General features: G+C 35.9%; 1 non-coding gene across 1 annotated transcript; it reads right to left on the bottom strand.

Annotated features, from left to right (window-relative positions):
• Positions 1 to 6,133: 6,133 nt before the first annotated feature.
• LOC127235078 (U6 spliceosomal RNA) lies at positions 6,134 to 6,238 on the bottom strand. Its single transcript, XR_007835670.1, has one exon. It is a non-coding gene; the product is annotated as a U6 spliceosomal RNA (small nuclear RNA).
• Between the last annotated feature and the right edge of the window lie 9,197 nt (positions 6,239 to 15,435).

Consider the following 15,435-nt stretch of genomic DNA (forward strand, 5'->3'; position numbering starts at 1 on the left):
TAAAGTCCTGTCAACCATAAGCTTTTATAATGTGTTCTTCTGTGTTCTGCAATCAGCAATCAAGGCTTTGATCATAACAAGATTGTGTCATAGTCTGTAGCTAGTGTAAGGGACTATCAGAAAATCCTTGGCTCATGGGAGGGAGGGAGGCAGCCACTGCAATTGGTACAACATTTTTTAAATCACAGCATCTACAATGGCCAGCCCTTTCTTATACCAAGCAGTTGGGAAACAGAAAGCAGTAATGATTCATGAGGAAAAGTGCAATAAAGTTTTCATATAGAAAATGACAGTAACTTGAAAAATGAAACCCTTTAACATCTCTTGTAGAACATTTATTTGAATAATAAAACATTGCAGATTTTATAAAAATCTGTTTATCTTGTTTAGATTTTAAACAAAACAATCAAATATACAAAACAATGGGGGAACATGGTTAATTGCCACAGTCAGTTAAGTCATCTAAATATTTTCATTCTTATTTATCTCATGACTGTTTCCATTCAAAAATAAACTTGTATATTTAAAAACTTTATTTCCCATTTGGGCAAATCATGTTTCTTTGGCATAATCGTGAACACTGTCTTTTTCTATAACTGGAAGCATCCAAAATTGACAACTCTTAGGTGGTCTGTCACAGGGCAATAACTTGAGAATGTTTTGAATATGTCTTATTCAAACTCATGAATGTGAGTTTCAGAATGTCATAGATTATTTAATTTTCTCCTATTATTTCACACTTTCAAGGTTTTATCGTAAGATAAAGTGTTGAACATTACTACTAATTTTTTTCTTTCATTGACTATGACATATTAAGACATTCACTGAATGTATTACTTACCCGTTTCTAAACCATCTTTAATAGATATAATAGAAAATATAACAACATGAAGCCAGGCACAGTGCACAAAACTACTCTGAATACTTGGGAGATAAAGTCAGGAAAATCAAGATTTCAATGTCATCTTTAGACAGTTTAGAAACAACCTGGACTCCACGACACTGTCAAAGAACATACCTCAAACAAATCCTCCCAAATTATAAAAAGAAATAAAATATAATGATGTGATACAAACTCCAGTTCTAAGAAATCCTTCTGACTGAACACAGAGTATACATACATACAGGCAAAACATGACAAACACAAAGTAAAATAAATTAAATATAGAGTAAATACAACTTTAACAAGAATCTATGACTACTAGAAACAAATGTGATTCATGTTGATATTTTCATTTAATTATAGGAAAAGACAACATAAATCTTTTGTTTAAAGGAAAGGTCTATGTGAAAACTTTATAATACACCAATAATGGTGCATCTTTAGTCCTGACCTAAGATTGTAGATATGCATCACATACAATGAATGCATTTTATTTTACATAGAAATTTTAGTTGATAAATGTGACTTTCTCTTAACATCATGCAGTTGATATATCACAGGTTTGGAGAACAAGCTGAGTTAGGAAATTTGTTCTGGGAATGTAACATTTCAGATTACTGTTTCTAACTACAACTTAGGAAATCAACGTGAAACAAACCAATCAAAAATAAGTAACTGCCTATGCATAGTGACTATTATACATACTTTAGGAGAAGCTGCAGATTTCACTCCTATTGCCATCTTAGTAAACATACCATTTTATTAAAATGTTTATTGAACACTATTGATACAAAAAACGCTGATCTTGTTATCTTTTCAAAAGTGATTGTTAGTCTGAAATGGAAATCAATTCTGTCTGGTTAAAGTGATGGAATGTTTAGTATCAATTTAGAGAAATGCAGAGTACAGTTGAAGCATCTGTTTATAATATGTTACATTTATCCAATTAGTGCAGAGCTTGCTATGAAAAGTCATTTACCCATTACTCAGAAAGGGGTGCATGCATGTAAGTACTGAAACTTACACAGGTGTCAGTGGAGGTCAGAGGCACACTGTGCCTATTTGGGGAGTAATTTAGAGAACAAAGATTGTGTCTACTTCAATATTTACAGAAATGACTTTTCTAATCAGAAGATTCAGTGTTAACGTTAGTTGAAGTGAATCAAATGTTTCAAGACCCCAATGAGACTGTGACACTGACTTAGTTGCTGACTTTTCAAAAATTAAAAGATAGACATATCTGCTTCCTGTTACAATCTGTTTATTCTCACTTTCTGAAATAAACAACTCAAGGGTTAAAGGAGAAAATTAGAAACATCTATGCCCAACAATGACTATGGATAGATACAGGAAATTATAATCAACCTAGTTTTAGGCAGTTTGCATTTTTTCATTGAACTACTCAGACACCATCTTACGTGTTGATTAAATTCTCAGCTACTTGTGGTCAAGTGAGAAAATACATTCACATTTCTTTCTGTCTATTTAGATGATAATATAGATACAACTATCCATATCTTTATCAGCTCCTTTATTTTGCCATGATAACCATCGTGGCCAAAATAACCTTTAGAAGAAACAGTTTATTTGGCTTACAGTCCAAGAGTCTATAATGACAAGGAAGGCATAACAGTATGTTATGTAGCCTGAGTAGAACATGGTTAACCACATCTAAAACAGGAAACACAAAAAGAAAACTAGAAGTTGGTTGAGGCTATAAAATCTCAAAAGCATTCCCCAGTGATGTACTTCCTTCAGCAAGGTTCCAAGTCTTAAGGATTTCATAGAATCCTCAAACAGTACAAGTAGTTGAGTAGCTCCCTGCTAGACACAGAGGGATAAGAGGACCCTGACTCTTTACAAAGTCCTGGCTTATTGGACTCTTGTGTTTGCTGGTTAGAAGAAGTAAGTGCATTTAAACTTACAAACATTTTAAACTGTAATGGCTGTATCAGGAACCAAGCCCCTCCTTAGCTGGATGATATCTAAATGGTTCAGTTTCAACATTTTGGTTAAGATGTTCTTTTGATCTTGAATAAAGTAATTACTAAGAGTAGTGACTATGTTTATAAAATACTGATTTTAAGAGACTGGCTTTCATTTATACTTAATGATCAAATACAGCAAACTTACTTATTTAAGCTTGTAACATGTTCAGCTCAGTGTTAATTATATGATCATTCTGTAGCCATTACCACTATTGAGAACTAAAATCTTTCCCATTCCAAATAGAAACTTTGACACTGTTAAATAAGAATTTCAAGTAACTGTCACCTCAGTTAACTATAGTCTTTTAATTTTTGTGTACTGTTTAAGTTTCATATGCATGGAATACAATATCCTTTATATTATATATAGCATACTTTAAACAACTTAGTGATTGACTGTTCACTTTATTTCAACATATACCCAATTCCATTCCTTTAATTGTTTATTCATATATTATACTTTAGATATCTACTCTACTAATAAATACTTCATATTGTCTCTGCATTTTGTCTGCTGCAGATAATGTTGCACTGAATATTGACATTCAACACTTTTGTTGGAGTATCTACTACCAACAACATAGTTAAATTCCAAGTAGTAAGTACAGTGACTGAGATATACGGTTGAAATATTTCAGCTTTTTTAGAAAATACCAAAGCCTTCTCTATGACATTGAGTTACAGTATATATATATATATTTCCAGTCTCTGGATGTCCCACAATATCACCAGGCTTGTAATTTCTGGATATTTTGATATATATGCATGTTCTCATGGTATGCATGTTATCTATTTGAGACTTATTGGTACACCCATATATCTAACAATCTCCAGAACCTTTCATAGGTTTAATGGCCATTTTCATATTTGTTTTAAATAAATATCTGATTTGGACGTTTGCTGGATTGTGTAGTATATTTTATTTTCTTGTTGAATCATAAGAGTTAGATACTAGATATAATAGATGATGGACAACAGACATGGCATGTGATTTGCAGCTACATTTTTCCAATTCTGAAACTATCTTTTCACTTCCTCAAACACATCCTTTGACATATAAAAATTCTCTCTTTAGAGAATATAAAAATTCACTAAAATTATATTTATAATTTTTCTTTATTTTTAAGAGGATCTGGGTGAATTAACTACCACAGCCTTTTAAATTTGGTAATTTCTTACTGTGCCCTCATTTCTGAATCTGTTTTCTGGTGCCACAGGCTTCCTGGTGGATAGTTTTTTCTTTTCTTTTTTTTTTTTTCCAGCATTTATACTGTGAACTATGCTATTCAGCTGTCTTTTGTTCTCCACTGATTATGATGAAAAGCTGGTAGTCTCCCTTTGGTCAAACTATTTTTTCATGCTTTTTAAGACTTTGTATTATACAACAATGTGCTTCAGATGTGTGTACTCTTTAGTTGATCCTGAAGCTGATTGAGATTTTTGAAGTAAATTCTTGGATATGTTAGTGTTAATGTTTGTGTGTATACAAGTGTATGTGTATGTGTGTGAATGTGTATGCATATGTACGTTTATCAAATGTAGGAAGTATTCAGCCTTTATTTTTTAAAATATTTCTTTCTACTACTTTCTTTTTCTCTTCTCCTCCTAGGACACCCACAATGTATATGTAGGTAGACCCAATGGCATGTTATATGTTCTCCAGGAAATATTAAATTGCTATTAAATTGCTTCCTTCCATTTTTCTAATAGATTAGACTCATAATATTAATTTTCTTTCAAACTGCTGAACATTTTCTCTACTTGCTCCAGTCTTAGTTTTGAGTTTGTATGACTGTAATTGTACGTCTTAGTATTATAGCTGCAACTTAATTCTTAATTTGAACTATCTTCTCTCTTCATATTATGTCTATACCATTTTGTTTGGTTCTTTTTCTCTCTTTATTGTATTTTACTCTTTATTTCAGGAAGATCTCACTGTATAGCAAAGGCTGGCCTCAAATGTGTGGTGCAGTTTGTCTCAGCTTCATAACTCCTAAGATTACAGCCTGGAACACCACACCCAGTCTTCCAGTCTTTGTTTCTCTGTTCATGTGTCTTGTGCAAATTTAACACTATGCTTTTGAAGTCTTTCCTTGTGATGCTCATGTCTGGGCTCTCATAAATAGTGCCTATAAATTAATTTTGTTCTTTAAAAATGAAACTGTGCTTTTCCTATCTTTGTATGTCTTATCATGATACAAAAAAAAATAAATACTACACAGAGGAACACATATCTTAGCCCTTTTATATAAATTTCTTTAGAAGAAAACAGGTTGTATAAAGCAGATTAATAGTTATCTAGAATTGGATAAAAATTGTTATAGACACACTTTGGAGGATAATAGAAATTCTTATTTTCTTTCTGGAAATGGTTTATGATTTATCTGTACATCCATACTGACAAAATTGCATATTTAAAAAATATTGAACTTATAGTACATTGATTATATCTCATTTCAATGACGTTGCAAAAGATAGAATTTGTAGGACAGTCTGTTTATAAAAAAGTATAAATCTGAATTTAAACCTGCTTAAAAACTGTATATTATAGCAAAACTATATATGTATGTGCATGTGTAAGTTTATACATATATATGTGTGTGTAGGCATGCATATGATATATTTGTGCATGAGTATGTATGTGTATTTATATGTATAAATATCTCTTTCCCTCTGAAAGAAACATCATTGCCTCAAATAAATTTTAGTAATATTTATATCTATGTCATTAGTGAGATTTATGCACAACTGAAATTATTTTGAAAAGTGAATAAGATTGAGATTAAAGTTTCTCTTGCTATTTAAAGTGAAAATTTTATTGAAGGAGACTTTTTGGTACCTTATCTATAAAGCAATAGAGGTCATGGCAGTGATACTAAATTTACATGCTGTACCAGGCTCACTCTATGTAGGTCTTGACTGTATTTACATTGTGAACTAATTAAAATATATTTTTTGATTCCTCCTTTTCCCTCATTTCCTTGGATCTCCACTTTATTTTCATTTCCTTCTTTTCTTGTGTTGTAAAACAAAGAGGAATGGGAACTTAAAGAGAGCAAACCAATTTTAATTGGCTGTTTGAAGAGCCTGCAAATGTTTATGCTTCAGGTTTTTTTTCTGTTATTTCCTCCATTAGCCTATAAAATAATGGATGGCATACTTAGACTAATTCCCCAAAACTGAGCTCTATTTGACAGGTATTTTTTATGATGTGTGACTTTGGGGGGTAAAGTAGTATACTATGTCTAGCAGAGTAGGACTTTCATAATTCCAATTGTTCACAACTTGTGAGTCATCTTTGGCCAGGAGACATGCTAATCTTCTCTATGTCATTCCAATTTAGTTTATGTGCTGCTGAAATGAACACATAATTCCATTTCTTACCATGCATTTTCATCCATATATTAAAGTTATGTAGAAGCAAATCATGACCATGGGTGGTGAGTGTACAACACAGATGGGTTGCTTGTCATGCAATGGGACTCAGTAATATCCTAATGTAGGGAAAGAGAAATTCAAGGAATACAAATACATGTAAAATTAAATTAGAGAAAAATTTACAGAGCAGCAACTTTAAATATAAGGGCCAGAGAAATTCTGTTAAATGATATTTGTTAAGTGCCATGAGTGACATCAATAAATAGAGTAATCAAGGGTCTGGACAAACACACAGGAAAAGGTCATCATATTTTCTGACATGACTGACCCCAAGACCTACTGATCTTGTGTATTAGTCATCATTCCCCAGAGTAACAGAACTACAGAATTTACCAAATTCATCTCTCTCTCTCTTTCTGTCTCTCTCTCTCATATATATGAATTTGAAAGAACCACCCCCCCAAAAAAAAGAGTGTCACTTTTAGGAAACTTTTGAAGTAGGTGTGACCTTGTTCGAGGAAGCGTGTCATTGGGGGTTGGGCTTTGAGGTCACATATGTTCAAGCTATGCCCAGTGTCACAGTTCACTTCCTGTTGGCTGTGTGTCAAGATGTACAACTTTCAGCTCATTCTCCAGCATCATGTCTGCCTACATGCTGCCATGTCCCATCATGAAAATAATGAACTAAATTATGAAACTATAAACCACCCTGATTAATTGTTTTCATTTATAAGAGTTGCTCTGATCATTGTTTCTCTAATAGAAATTGAACCCATAACTAAGACAACACATACACATATACATGAATACACACACACACGTGTGTGTGTGTGTGTGTGTGTGTGTGTGTGTGTATGCGATTTATTAGAATTATTTATAGGCTATGGTTCAACAATGTCTGCCTATGAATGGAAAAATCCAAGAATCAAAAAGTTGCTCAGTCCATGAAGCTTATCAGTAGATGCTGGAATTCCTAAGCCATAGGATCTCACGCCAGTTGAAGAATGGACTTACCAGCAAGGCAAGAGCAATCAGGAAAAGGATAAAAGCTTCCTTCTTCCATGTCCTTATACAGGCTCCTAGCAGAAGGTACAGCACAGATTAAAGTTGTGTTTCACTGCCTCAATACCCAGAATAAAGGTGTGTTTCCCACCCCTGCTCAAAGGATCTGAATTAAATTTGTGTCTTCCTACTTCAAAGATCCTAAGTAGAAGTGGATCTTCTTACTTCAAAATAAACATAAATGCCCCACATGTTTGCCCAACTATTTGTGGTTTTAGTTAAATCCAGAGGTAGTCAAGTCAATAATCATCACACATTGGACAGCCAGCCTGGCTGTTTTGGAAAACAAAGAAAGTGCAGTATCTGAAGTCGGATTATTTTAGGTGTGGTCATGCACATTGACACAAATTCTCACACAGAAAAACATCTCAGGGTTGGGATAAGGAGATCAATGATGATGGGATTCATCATTTTTCCTAGTCTTTGAAAATTTCATACAAATATATAATTTATCTTGATCATATTAAACCCCAATATCTTCCCCTAAACTCTTTTTTTTTTTTTTTTTTTTTTTTTTTTTTGGTGATTCAAGACAGGGTTTCTCTGTGGCCTTGGAGCCTGTCCTGGAACTGGCTCTTATAGATCAGGCTGGTCTTGAACTCATAGAGTTCTAACTGCCTCTGCCTCCCAAGTACTGGGATTAGAGACGTGCACCACCCCAGTCTGGCCCTGTCTCACCAACATTTCTTTTTCCAAACTTCAGACCTTTTTGAAAATATACTAATAAGTCTCTGAGTCCAATTAATGCTGCCTATTGAAGCATGTGTGTGGAGTTATCCAGTAGGGAATGTATAGGCTACTAAGGGAATCTACCATGTGAAATGTATTTTTCATTCCATAAAAAGCATCAAATGCCAAATCCTCAACTGGGATTAGTGCCTTTCAAGATCTGTCTCCTTCCATCTAAGAAATTTAACTGTCTTTATGTTGTATATGTTCTATGAAGATTACCACATATTCTATGAGTTCCTGTGTGTAGCCTTCACATCATGTCTATTACTCAGCACCTTAAACAACCTCTTGCTTTGGTACTTAGCATTCTGCCTGCTCTCCCTTACTTGAACCTTCCTGAGCATAGGTGCTGATGTAAATGTCCTACTTACAGCTGAGATCTCATAGTTGTTTATTCTTTGTACTTTGACCAGTTATGAGCCTCTTCAACTATTACACACTTCAATAAGAAGCTTCTATGATTTGACTTCTGGGGAGAACACCATCATTTGAGATTATATTTTGTTTCATGCTAAAATTCATGTCCATCTGTAAGGAGTACGGTTTTTCCACCTGACGCCCGGTCTTGTCCCGCAGCCGCGCCAGCCCGAAATAACACACAGAGACTCTGTATTTGATACAATGCTGTTGGGCTGTTACTAATTTCTTATCGGCTATCTCTGTCTTAAGTATTAACCCATTTCTATGTATTTCCACATGGTCTTACCAGGGACAGGCAGCTGGCAGTTCTATTCTCTCCAAACTCTCCATCTTGACTCCTCCTTTCTACCTCCTCTTTCCTCCTTGTCTCCTAGTCCCATCTATCTTGCTTTCCTATTGGCCAACAGTGCTTTATTCATTAACCAGTATGAGAAACATATATACATAATGGCATCTCCCAGCAATCATCTTTTCTTAAGTAATTTATGTCCTAAAAATCCTGGTGTGTCACCTGAAACAGAGTACCAGGTGATCCTACATTCAAAACAACTGGACAAAACAGCCTTACAGACTACAGCCAGGATTTCTGCATCTTCTTAGAATCTCGCATGACAGTGCCCCTTACCAGCAGGAAGTAGTTTGGAAAGAACGACGCCCAAATTCCCAAATATTGTCTATAAATGTTTGTTTTCATTTAAATGGACTTGGTTATATATAATAAATAAATAAATAAATAAATAAATAAATAAATAAATAAAAAATCCTGGTGTGTCAAAGCCACAAAGTTATATGTACATTTCTTCACATAAGTAACTGTCATCTATTTGTGTATCTATACACAAATGTATCCATTCGTGCAGCAGTGGCTCAGAGGGTGTGGTAATAAAAGAGCAAGAGCATCTCAAATCTATAGTCTAGACATAAACGCTCAGAATGCAGTTTGCCTGTGCGACCAATAACAAAACTACATTAATAGCGGATTCTCCTATAACTCCTGTAGTCATCTTGGTTCTTACTTGACCACTTATCACTTTATCAAAATAGATGCAGGACAAAAATCTGCTTTCTTAGGACCTAAGTCTAAGACGCAATCTTGAGAAAGCCAGTTGGATTAGAGCGCATTGAAACTAGAGTTGTGTGAGAGCCAAAGACCAACCTAGAAACATGGCACAAAGTTACCTATGAGAATGAAATATTGGCTCCAACAATGTGAAAGATGCTATTACCATTCAGAAGGTTATGTTAGTATCTGTGAAGCCACTGTTCAGTGTATTTCCTCATTAATTGCTCTATTTTGCAAATAGTATATGCCCGCACTAAGGAGCTTTTGTGTCACCTCAAGGAAAATGTTTCCTTTGAATATTCTTCATGAATTCATAAATCATATTGCATAAACTAAAATGAGGATCTCTACTTTAGAGGAACTACATGGGATTTTAAAAAGAAAATTGTGTGTGTTTGATTTACTTCTTCTAATTAAACGTAAAACTCCCATGTTTCACATCACTAAAGGAGTAACACAGATTGTGTTGCCTTCTAAATGGCTTCAATCAGCTCGGGCTGCTCTTACACCTTACTGAAAGACATGGTAGTGAAAAATAGGCATATATTTGTCAGAGTTACTGAGGTTGGAAATCTGAGATCAGTATATCAGCATGGTCAGGTTATTGGGGAAGACTCTTATCTGGGTTCAGACTGCAATCATCTCACTTTTTCCTCACCTGACAAAAAGGCCTCTGTGGTTTCTTACTCTCCGTCTAAAGACACTCCTGCCCTCACGAGGATCCACCCCTCATGACCTCATCTAAGCCTGTTACAGAGGCCATGCCTGAAAATACCTTCTCAATGGGACTTAGACAGTTTGAATGTGGAAAGGAAATGTGCAGTCTTTAACCATGCCCTCCATTCAGCAGCCTGAATAATGCCTTTCTAGAGACAAATCGTTGTAACAACTTCTTACACATAGGGAAGGACATTCACATTGTCTCATTTAGTGTAATTTGTTGAATTCAGACAAATGAATTTCTTGTCATTCGTTTAAATCTGATTCACTTTGTTCATGGCTTAAGTGGGATATGTGAACATTAGGCCTCTTTAAAAATGGCAGAAGATAATAAATGCTTCCAGAATTTGTTTTGCTGGAATGAACTAATGATAGAGTACCATATGGTAAACTATGTTTTTAATTACTTCTCAACAATGTTAAATGTCTCTTCCTTATTTTCATATTTAATGTACTTGGTCACATTTGTAAAAAGTCTTCTTCAAGAGAACATAGCATTTTACATAGCAACACATGAGTAACTTTATAGTCAATATACATTATTGTGCATAAACAGCATGCTTGTTCTAAGGTCTGTAAAACCTTGCTTATGACTCTTTGTACCTTCAAGGGAGAGAAACATTTTTACTTTGTTCTATGAATTAAAATGGCCCCCATATAAATTTCCCATCTCAGTGATTGTTTTTGATTTGCTTTTCTGTTTTAAAAATAAATTTTCTTGAGATTATAATGTAATTACCTCACTTATCCTTAATCCCTTCCATGGGCTAATTCCTTTGTTCTCTTTCAAATCCATGACTCTTTCATTTTAATTTTGTTACTCACACACACACACACACACACACACACAACACACACACACACACACTTCTAAATACATAAATAAAATTTTCTCAGTCTATATAAGGTTACTTATATGTTTAAGTTTTTAATTGTTTTATTAACATGAATTTGGTTGTCTGTCCTATTTGAGGTTAAGAATAACTCTAGTGGTAAATGGATGTCAAATACTCAGTTTTCAAAATTAACTTTTGAAAAAGGATGCATTTGATTTTTGACCATGAGTTCATAGGCTGGGGAGCTGGTAATTTAATTATATTGAGTTGAAGTGAAATCTTTGTCCAGATATCAAGGGCAAAATATCCTAGAATCCTGATTGCTCCTCCATGAATAGGAAGAAATTACTCAAGGTAAAGGTGAGATAATGGATAAAGCTAAATTTAAACATTTTAAATATTCATACCCACATAAGGGATTAAGATTAAAGGGCCATGTATATTCTTTTGCTACCAGCTATCATATACCCTCCATTTCTGTCTTTGACCCTACCATTATGAAATGAGGCTGCATGGCCTTTTTTAATTTTTTTTTGTTTTATGCCAAAGATTACAATTCCTTTGTTTGTGGGTACTCAAAATCACCTGTGTAACAATAAGTGAGAAAAAATTCTTTCTCTCAAATATTCAGAGAAGGGACATGGGTCAGCTGACATGTTGACTTAGAATTTTGTTGGTTTACACTACAGAAATTTGAATGACAACAAATTAAATAAAAATAGACCATAGTCACAATTTGGTAACAAGTGTCATGGGCTCCTAATGTAATATTGACATCTGGGCATGAGAACTCATGCCTTTAATGCTATGCTCTTTGCAGAAGTCTTTCCTCTATCTGATAGAAGCAAGTTCAGACAACAATCCAGAGGATGATCCTTGAGATGACTAATGCAGACATTCAACCACCCAGCTCCATGAGATCTAGAGCTTCTCATGTTGGTACAACTCTGCTGGGAACATCACGGTTTTTGAAGTGCTTATCTTTGGCTGAAGTTGGTGTTCTCAAGGAACTATTGGTATGATGATCACTGGCTCATTAAAACAGCTGCAAACAGGCAAATCAGGGGTCAACAGAAAGCTAAAAATGCAGTGAACACTTACAAAATGTTGAGGCCAGATTTTTAAGAAAATAATAAATAAATATGAAAAATCCAGATTTGCATTGAAATATGCTTTGTCTGTATGCAGTATTGTGCTTTTGTAAATTTCTCCTCTCTCTCTCTCTCTCTCTCTCTCTCTCTGTGTGTGTGTGTGTGTGTGTGTGTGTGTTTTCTATTCCCTCTACAAGCATGCTAGCTATAGGTCGTTCCATAGATGCATTGAGATTCTTACCTATCTGCCAACTCAAGGACTGTAAAACAGAGGTGACTTCACTTCATCCCCACTTCCAGCACGTGTATGGTTGTGTGATGTGATCCTTTACCAGACTCTTACCTGAAGTTCTATGTTCCCTATTTCCCTACTGTCCAGGCAGCAGGCTTTCTTTCTTGCCGGAGGGAGACAATTAAGTCCTCTACAATAATCAGAACACATTCAGTTCAAAGGGATAGGAGATCCTGGCAGCAGAAAAAAGCCAAACCATCAAACATCTTCCCTTCAAATATCTTCTCTTTTCTAATGGTCTCTTTACATAGGATTCTTGGAAAGGAAGGTTCATAGTTGTCACAGCCTGTTATTCCTTCATTGCTCCTAAGGCTCAGAGCTCAACTTTGCCTTTTATATTAAGGCACCTTCTCAAAAGACTCATGCCTCAGAACCTCTTCCATGTTTCCCAGCTGTTGTGTGCTGCTTCTCTTGGCACTTCCTGTCTTTAGTCTTCTCTGGCACTGCTTGCCTCCTGTGTCATGTTGCAACCAGAAATACCCCACTCAGCAGCTGGTCTCTGAAGAACAAGGCTGCTGCTATGTGATATCTCTCCTGCAGGTAGACGGGATCATTTTGGCAGATTTTGGTGGCAAAGGAGATGGTTAGGTGATACTGTAAAATTGTATTTGGTCCAAAGCCTAAACAGCTTTAGCCTGGCCCTCACAACAATGCTCCAAAGAGTATTCTTTGAACTTTTCTTTGGCCCCAAGAAGTGCACAGGGGAAGCAACCATAATCCAGCTATAAAAATTGCTAAGAGAGGTACTCAGTCCATAAAGCTTTTCCCAACACAATCATGGAACAGAGTTATAAATGGAGCATGGGTACAAATCCACAGTACTGGGAGGCAGAGCTATAGCAATCCTTGGAATTCACTGGAAACAAGCCTTATAGAAATATTCCATTTTAGTGAAGCTGTCTTGTCTACAAAACAAGATAGATGGCAAATGAGAAATGCCACTTGGGGTTGACCTTTCCGCACACACATACATAGACACATGTGTGTCACCCAGTATGAACACATACACAGACACACATAAATAAAATTCACACGTATACACACACACACACACACACACACACACACACACACACACACACACACTCATCCTAATTAGTCCAGGCTCCAGCAAAGATGAAATCAGGTTGATGAGATGTATTCTTTGCTTATCTATGGTGAGTAACAAAGTACCTTCAAAGTGGATTTAGCTGTTCACAGAGCAGAGGTGGAATTTTTGTGTTTAAATCTTTGAATCTTTATTATTTTGTAATATCGATTACATACTGATAATTTTTGATAGAATTTATAAGATTCTAAAGTATAAAAAGGCCTTTGGCTTGTCATCTTTTCAATGCACTGACTGCTCTTTACCCTCAACTGTCTTCAATGGCCTTTGTATGGCACTAGATCTAAAAGTTACTCTGCAACATACTATGCTGTAACTGTGTGAAGTGACTAAATGAAGCAATTTAAAAGCATTTCCTTACAAAGGCAGAGCTATGAAATCTGTTACTTCCAAGAAGCACATGTATGGAAAAACAGCAAACAAACAAACAAAAAACAAAACAACAAAAAACAAAAAAACAAAACAACAAAAAACAAAAAAACAAAACAACAAAAACAGCAACAACAAAACAAAGAAACAAAAAACCAAAACAACAACAACAACAAAGCAATGGAATCTTGACATTGTCAGGCAAGTGGATGGAACAAGAAGAATGCATCCTAAGTGAGGCAAACCAGTTATAGAAAGACAAATATGGTCTGTACTCACTCACATATGGATATTAGACAAAGAGCAAAGGACCACCTCACTATAATTCCCACCTCCGGAGAAGTTAGGAAACAAGGAGGACCCTAGGAGAGACATACATGGGACCCCACAGAAAGGGAAAGGGACGAAAGCCCCTGAAGAAATTGGGAGCATGGGGGAAAGAAGGAGGGAGTTGGGGAGAAAGAAGAGGGGAGAAGGGGAGGGAGAGGACAACATGAGGGATCAGGGAGATTGAATGGGGAGATGAATAGAGGAGAGCAAGAAAAGAGACACATCAATGGGGGGGGGAGACATTATAGGTTTGAAGAGAAATCTGGCACTAGGGAATTATACAGAGATCCACAAGGAAGAGCCCAGCTAACAATCTAAGCAACAGGGGAGAGGCTACTTTAAATGCCCTTCCCCTATAATGAGAATGATGACTACCTTAAATGCCACCCTAGAGTCTTCATTCAGTAGCTGATGGAAGCAGAAACAGAGATCCACAGCTAAGCACTGTGCCAAACTCCTGGAATCCAGTTTCAGAGAGGGAGAAATGACAAAGGGGTCAAGACCGTGCTGGGGAAATCCACAGAAACAGCTGACCTGAGCAAGTGGGAACTCACGGACTCCAGTCTGACAGCTAGGGAACCAGCATAGGACCAAACCAGGCCCCCTTAACATGGGTGCCAGCTACGAAGACTGGGCAGTCTATGGGACCTCTGGCAGTAGGACCAGGATGTAACCCTAGTGTAAATGGACTTCGGAAGCATATTCCCCATGGAGGGATACTCCCTTAGTCTAGAGACATGAGGGAGGGCCTAGGCCCTACCCCAAATGACTTGACAGACTTTGATGCTCTCTCATGGAAGGCCTCACCATCCCTGGGGAGTGAATGGAAAATGGAATGGAGGGGCTGGTGCAGTCATGGTAAGATAGGAAGGAAAGGGAACTGGGATTGATATGTAAAATAAGAAAAAATATTGAATATGTTATCAGCTACTATCATTACTATCATCTCCCTTATAACCAAACAATATAATCTCAAACATCATCTAAGATCCTGTTATAGAAGTAATCCTTGACTTGGCTTCTGCATAGCATCTGACACCAAATTGCCTTCTATAATCTTTTTGCAAACAGTGGCCCAAGCTTCTTTCAGATTTCACTTCCAGTGGGGAAGGTGAAAATGTCTCATTACTCTAATGTGCTACATTCTCTGGTTTGAAAAACAT

Source organism: Phodopus roborovskii, unplaced genomic scaffold (genome assembly GCF_943737965.1).
Source record: "Phodopus roborovskii unplaced genomic scaffold, PHOROB, whole genome shotgun sequence".
NCBI lineage: Eukaryota > Metazoa > Chordata > Mammalia > Rodentia > Cricetidae > Phodopus > Phodopus roborovskii.